The sequence below is a fragment of the Myxocyprinus asiaticus genome, chromosome 20 (genome assembly GCF_019703515.2).
Source record: "Myxocyprinus asiaticus isolate MX2 ecotype Aquarium Trade chromosome 20, UBuf_Myxa_2, whole genome shotgun sequence".
Classification (NCBI taxonomy): domain Eukaryota; kingdom Metazoa; phylum Chordata; class Actinopteri; order Cypriniformes; family Catostomidae; genus Myxocyprinus; species Myxocyprinus asiaticus.
Genome location: NC_059363.1, coordinates 43,911,225 through 43,919,137, shown reverse-complemented (window position 1 = coordinate 43,919,137; position 7,913 = coordinate 43,911,225). Strand labels below are relative to the sequence as shown.

At 34.9% G+C, this 7,913-nt stretch overlaps 1 protein-coding gene across 1 annotated transcript in view; it reads left to right on the top strand.

Annotated features, from left to right (window-relative positions):
• LOC127410937 (trafficking protein particle complex subunit 12-like) overlaps nt 1-7,913 on the top strand; it is a 57,760-nt gene continuing 49,847 nt past the window's right edge. The window contains exon 1 of the mRNA XM_051646211.1: nt 1-57. The gene's annotated coding sequence lies outside the window, so the exon portion shown is untranslated. The remainder of the gene's footprint in view (nt 58-7,913) is intronic.

Genomic DNA, 7,913 nt, shown 5'->3' with positions numbered 1-7,913 from the left:
GTCAATACGCATGCGTTTGTTTACACTGCTGTCATCCTTGCGTTGATTTCACTGAAGGTAAATTATGTTTTTATTCTTGTTTAATACCATTATATCCTCTCAGTAAATGAGCTTTATGAGCAATATGACAGAAACCGAATTCAGTAGTTATCTAAATTACCATAATTATCTTGTCAAGGTTTCACTCCAAGCATGTAGTCTGTCTTTATCATAAATAAACTGTATATTTGACTCATATTTATCTTTTAACCCTTGTGCGACCTTCGGGACATTTTTGTCTTTTTCATTTTTGTTTTTTCGATCATTTTGGCTGTGTTAATGCCAACGGCATAAATTTTCCAAAGGTGTGTATTTTGGGGGGAATTTTGATATTTAAACCTCAGTTCTTATAATACATCTATAATACACTGTTTACACAAAATAGTAACACTCAGGACCTTCAGGACAAAAATGATCCCATTGAAACCCATTAAAACTGCAATATTTGATCCCAGTGCCATTAAAGCATAAAATCATGAATTCTATGATATCATTCTGGAGCCCTGGCTTCAAAATTTCCTTTTTTTATATAGAGCACTGCAGGCCAACTGCATAAATGATGCAGCTAAAATTGTGTGGGTGTGTTGGTATGGATGTCAGAGTGTGTTTTGTGTATTGAGAAGAGTGAGTGTGTGTGTGTGTGTGTGTGTGTGTGTGTGTGTGTGTGTGTGTGTAAAAAAACAGTGGCATTATGTAAACAAACTGGCATGTAAAGGGTTAAAATCCTGAAAATGAATGAATATTTGGTTGTTATGATCAGGACTGATGTTGGTTAAAAAATCTAAGTCAGTGAAAGTGGAAAATAATATTAATATATAATATTTTTATGGCAGTTTTTTGACGCAGACATTTTTGTCCTCTAAGTTCCTGAGTGTGAGGTTTTTTTTATTTTATTTTATTTTATTTTTTATTTTTTTTTAAATCTGACACCACAAAAATAATAATGCATCAAAATCAATGTTGTTGCTAATCATTGACATATCACAGACTGTGATAATCCAAAACAAAATTCCCCTTAGCATTTAGTATATGGAAAATAATTGATTTTATGTGTTTTTGTTTTGTTTGTTTGTTTTTTCATAAAAAACAACAGTGGCATTATATAAACAAACTGGCATTTAAAGGGTTAAAATCCTGAAAATTTATGAATATTTGGTAGTTATGATCAGGACTGATGTTCGTTAAAAAAAATTAACTAATTAAAAGTGGAAAATAATATTAATATATAATATTATTATGGCAGTTTTTTGACGCAGACATTTTTTTCCTCTAAGGACCAATGAGTGCTCCTTGAAACAACCACACCGTCTTTTTCCAGAGCAGCCTGTATTTCTCCTGAGGTTACCTGTGGGTTTTTCTTTGTATCCTGAACAATTCTTCTGGCAGTTGTGGCTGAAATCTTTGAAGTTTGGTATCAAGAGATCCCTGAATTTTCCACTTCTTAATAAGTGATTGAACAGTACTGACTGGCATTTTCAAGGCTTTGGATATCTTTTTATATCCTTTTCCATCTTTATAAAGTTCCTTTACCTTGTTATGCAGGTCTTTTGACAGTTCTTTTCTGCTCCCCATGGCTCAGTATCTAGTCTGCTCAGTGCATCCACGTGAGAGCTAACAAACTCATTGACTATTTATACACAGACACTAATTAAAATTTAAAAAGCCACAGGTGTGGGAAATTAACCTTGAATTGCATGTGTCATTGTGTGTGTCACCTTGTGTGTCTGTAACAAGGCCAAACATTCAAGGGTATGTAAACTTTTGATCAGGGCCATTTGGGTGATTTCTATAATCATTATGATTTAAAAAGGAGCCGAACAACTATGTGATAATAAATGGCTTCATATGATCTCTATCCTTAAATAAAAGACAGTTTTTTTGCATGATCAGTCAAAATCAATGCCACAGCTTCACAATTTCTGCCAGGGTATGCAAACTTTTGAGCACAACTGTATATAGGGAGAGAGAGATTTATTTAATGTTATTTATAGTACATTTATATGCATTTACACGAGTATATTGTTTCATCTAACTTGAAACCCATAATCAGCACGACTCGAGCGTTATCTATGTTTGATGACGTTGCAGGGTATTCCAAATGAACAAATTTTGTCAAGTGGAGTGAACTTCAACAGATATTCTATGCTCAGTGAGTAGGGAGCAGTGAACACTGCATAGGGACCCTGCGGATTGGAATGCACTAATCTAACTAACTAGCTGACTGTTTGTCTTTTTGTAATGTCTGTATAACCATCAAACTTCAACCTTTTAAAACTATTTTAAAATTTAGACAGGGCACGGTCAAGTCACCATCACAGTTTATCTTGACAAACTTGACAGTCTAATTGATAATAACATTTGTTGTCAACTAGCCTATTTTGATTATTGATTTCTTTTTTTTTTTTTTTTTTACTATTTTTCAATTATTTGTCACCCCCCCCCCCCAAGAGCCATTCCTGACATTTTATATATAGCCTAAATATTTTTATCTTAAATTGTCTGTGGCATGCTGTGTTGCAGTGCATTTGACATATAGTATAATAAGTTTATAACTCAAATATAAACAATAAATGAAATTCATGGCGTTGATGTCAGAATAATGACAGATTCAAAAGACCTGTGTAACAAGATAATGGAACTTTATAAAGATGGAAAAGGATATAAAAAGATATCCAAAGCCTTGAAAATGCCAGTCAGTACTGTTCAGTCACTTATTAAGAAGTGGAAAATTCGGGGATCTCTTGATACCAAGCCAAGGTCAGGTAGACCAAGAAAGTTTTCAGCCACAACTGCCAGAAGAATTGTTCGGGACACAAAGAAAAACCCACAGGTAACCTCAGGAGAAATACAGGCTGCTCTGGAAAAAGACAGTGTGGTTGTTTCAAGGAGCACAATATGACGATACTTGAACAAAAATGAGCTACAGTTCTTCTGGCAGTTGTGGCTGAAATCTTTCTTGGTCTATATATATATACACAGTTGTATATTTTTCTGAAAAAAAAAAAAAACATTTGCACTGTACATAACAGATTGTATTAGATTTGCACTACCCATGTGTATGTGTACGTGTGTATGTATGTATGTGTGTGTCTGTACGTATGTGTATAATTAGTTTTGTTTTTTATTATTATCTATGTCTTGCTGCTGTTTTTGTATTGTTTTTGTATAGTTGTACACTGGAAGCTCCTGTCACCAAGACAAATTCTTTGTATGTGTAAGCATACTTGGCAATAAAGCTCATTCTGATTCTGATATATAGGGGGAGAGAGAGAGAGAGATATATTTAACATTATTTATAGTACATTTATATGCATTTACACGAGTATATTGTGTCATCTAACTTGAAACCCATAATCAGCACACATATATATATATATATATATATATATATATATATATATATATATATATATAGATAGATAGATAGATAGATAGATAGATATACACCGATCAGTCACAACATTAAAACCACTGCCTAATATTGTGTAGGTCCCCCTCGTGCCACCAAAACAGCACCAACCCACATCTCAGAATGGCATACTGAGATTATATTCTTCTCACCACAATTGTACAGAGCGGTTATCCGAGTTATCGTAGACTTTGTCAGTTCAAACCAATCTGGTCATTCTCTGTTGACCTCTCTCATCAACAAGGCGTTTCCGTCCACAGAACTGCCGCTCACTGGATGTTTTTTTGTTTTTGGCACCATTCAGAGTAAATTCTAGAGATTGTTGTGTATGAAAATCCCAGGAGATCAGCAGTTACAGAAATACTCAAACCAGCCCATCTGACACCAACAATCATCCATGCGATTATCTAATCAGCCAATAGTGTGGCAGCAGTGCAGTACATAAAATCATGCAGATACAGGTCAGGAGCTTCAGTTAATGTTCACATCAACCATCAGAAAGGGGAAAAAATGTGATCTCAGTGATTTGGACCGTGGCATGATTGTTGGTGACAGATGGGCTGATTTGAGTATTTCTGTAACTGATGATCTCCTGGGAGTTTCACACACAACAGTCTCTAGAATTTACTCTGAATGTTGCCAAAAACAAAAAACATCCAGTACCATTTTCTAATACCAAATTAGCAATTTAACATGATTACTCAAGGATAAGGTGTTGGAGTGATGGCTGCTGGAAATGGGGCCTGTCTAGATTTGATCAAAAATGACTTTTTTCAAATAGTGATGGTGCTGTTTTTTACATCAGTAATGTCCTGACTATACTTTGTGATCAGCTGAATGACACTTTGGTGAATTAAAGTACCAATTTCCTTCCGAAACAGCAAAATCTGTACATTATTCCAAACCTTTGGCCTCCAGTCTGTTTGTGTAAATATATATATATATATATATATATAATACATCCACATGTATTCTTATAAAAATGTATTGTTATAAATCCAAATTAATATATTTTTCCAGACTTGTAACCAGTAAGTTAAATGACTGTTGCTGCTTAATATAAATAATAAATGTTATTTGGTTATTTCATTATATGTTTGTCTTCTTCACTGTTATAAGACCAATTGTCATAAAAACGGATGTAACGATCACATCTCGTGCGCTTTACACTCACACACAACCGCATAGAAAGCACACATGAAGTGAATTAGGCTTAATTAAAATGCCAGCATCTCAAACCTCTCTTGTTTATTTTATTTTAGCATTTTTGCCAATATATGCATTTCTCTGATGGTTCGCAATGACTGGTGGGTAAATTTCCCTCTCTACTTCCTGTGAAGTGATATATTCATGGACACTTATCCACTCCCTTTGGATTGGAATCTAATTTAAGATGGCTGAATACCATGTGAAGTCCACTTTGTAGGACCCTAAAGGTCATTTGGAAGGCACCTATCCACAATATTCCTGAGTCCCATGATGCTTTGCAGGCAATGTGGGCAGAACTTCCGGTTAAGCGTAAACAATCGTTATGTTATGTTCTAACGCAGCATTAAAAATGACAGAAACTACTGATCACAGAATTATAGCAAGGCGATATTGTTCTACCTCACCTGTCTGTTAATGATTATGGATTTCAGGATGATGGCCAAATATAGAAGCATTTTAGTTATTTTGTTGAGTCTTTATCCATCGATGGAAGAACCTGAGCAGACTGACCTGAAAAGCTATGTAGCCTATTAGCGCCTTCACAGCTGTAAAGCTGGACATGTTTTGATAATTATGGTTATTTTAAAACATATATTGAGTCTAGTCAGAACCTGAAGAGTTTGTTGTACTGAGATTATTTACTTACTGCAGATACAGGGGAGGTCCAGACAGCAGGATGCTCATGTATTACAGGACTCAGGCGATGATACTGTCATGCTGCTGTTTTTCGGACAAAATACAATTATTTTGCAGGAGAATATGTAGTAAGCTTTATAATTGTGAGTTTACATACTTAATCTCCATATCTAAATGCTACATGAAATGTTTTAGTGTTGACTGAACAACTGATCCTGTTGATAGATTGAATTTATTGTTCTTGTGTAGGAAATAACGATGTCTTAGCAGCCACACAATAAACTGTACTGTACAAAAAAACTACATGCAGTACAAATAAACATATTTATTTGGACATACATTATAAACATTGTACACAAAAGTTCAGTGTTCTCTGTCAAGCAACTATAAAACAGTATGTATTATTAAAAGCACTGTACAAATAAATTTAATTGATACTGAATTAATGTCCACACTGTTTTCCAAATCACCTTTTCCCCTTAAGAGAAGACATGCACATTCAGCAAAGACACTCAAAAGAAAGTGAAGTGCAGGCAGGAAAAATGCAGGAAAGAGGAAAATAATAATACAATTAATTTCAAACGTGATAAAACATCTCAGTACTGTACATGTCTCATCTAATAATTATGGTCTTCCACTGCAGAATTTATCCATTTAGCATCACAGCATGAAAACAATTGAAAACATCGTCACTACTCACAGACAGTTCAGGAAAAACACTGTTCCTTTTTATACTCAGTAATAATGCCATTTCAAAACACGTGAAGCATTCATAAAGGCCAACGCTGAATAGAAATGAACAAACTCTCAAAATGTTTAAAGAACTTTCAGCACATGTACACACCTGTTAGCACAATAATGCTATCGTTTATGTCATTCATTATGGTGGATAATATAAGTAATCCCTGCTGTTGACTTCTTGCCAATAAAGTGAAAAGAGCACACAAACAAGCTTTTCCTAAGTCAATCTGTCTGTAGGCAGCCGATGGAAGAAGCAGCATCTGGGACTGGAGCGCTGTGCTTTGCGAGTGGTTTCTGGTCATAACATTGCTGTTTTAGATAAAACTTTAGTTTCACTTGATTATTAGGATAACCATTAACTGCACACACTGTCCGGGGAATTTTAAAGACATCTTACAACATTTAAAAAGCAAGAATGTAACCGCATGACACGCAAGCAAGCAGTGACCTGCCACACACAAAACGGCAACAAATCGCACTTCCGCTAGCCAACCAGAAATCCCGCCAGCCAACCAGAAATCCCGCCCACCTTGAGAAATATAGTGGACTCGCTGAGAATATTGTGGGTAGAGAGAGAGAGAGAGGGAGACCAACTTACAGCTGATCAAAGGCATTTTGTGGGTTTGTTTACATTTTAATTTTTTGGCAGTTGGAGTTTGAATTAACGAGCATTCCATTGGCCTGTTTGAACCATCCATCAATGCAAGTCTATGGGATTTTTCAGATTCACTGTGTGTAAACTGTTAGTCTGATCAATTAGAAAAGATATAGCACACTATTCCAGAACAGTCTGAAGGTCTGTACAAGAGGTAGACTGATATATCGGATTTACCGATTAATCTGTCCCTATAGTTGCTTTTTGGAACTATCAGTCAATGGCAAAAATGTACAGTATACTGATAGTTGCTGATATTTTTTAATTTTGTATTCCTCCATATTCCTCTGTGGCCAGTGCTGGAGGATTCTACAGGTAGAATGACTTGGTATATACGCAGTATAACAGCGGCCTATAGAGGTGAAATAAAAACAATCACTGACACCTTGTGGGGATTTGCTATATCTAAATCTGTCATTGACAGTATTCATCCATATTTTTACCCTCATTTCAATGCATATTTGTATTTTGTTTAGAAAATCAAGTGTTATAAATTGAAGTGAGGGCATGCGACTTTTATAGAAATGTGCTCTATCAGCACATACATTGTGTCTCCAACTTCATCTTGTGAATTATAGTAAACCATATTCCTCAATAAACATCATCTAGTAAAATAAATAAACAAAACCCTTCATCTGGTGAATATATAGCACATAAAAAGCTTAATTTGGTAAATAACCTACTTAACTACAGAGCTTTGAAATGGAGTCAAGTCTCTGTCTTCTCAAAATAAGAGTTGCCAATGTGTTTTGTCCGTAATTATAGTCCCAGAATAGTCCTGGATTCTGCACAAAATAATAAATAAATAAATCTGGTTGTTAATGGGATTTTGGATGCACAATAAACTGCTTCTGGGATTTTATTCACTTTAGACTCTTATAGCGTCTTTGTCTGTCATAGTAACGAATGACATATATATGTATATATATATATATATATATATATATATATATATATATATATAAACATTCTATAAATCAATTTTAAAAACTAATGGATGATTAATCGGTTATCGGTCTTTTCCACCACATAAGTTGTCGGTACTGGCAAAATCCACTATCGGTCGACCTCTAGTCTGTTGGTGGGTGTAGCTTGAAAGCTCTAGGAGGAGTTATTGTTAGAAATTATTCTCCCTATGTCGTGAATCAGTATATTGTGAACACGAATTTGGGCATTGGCAAGGGTGTTCATCCACTAAATATTGGCACACTTATGACTCAATTA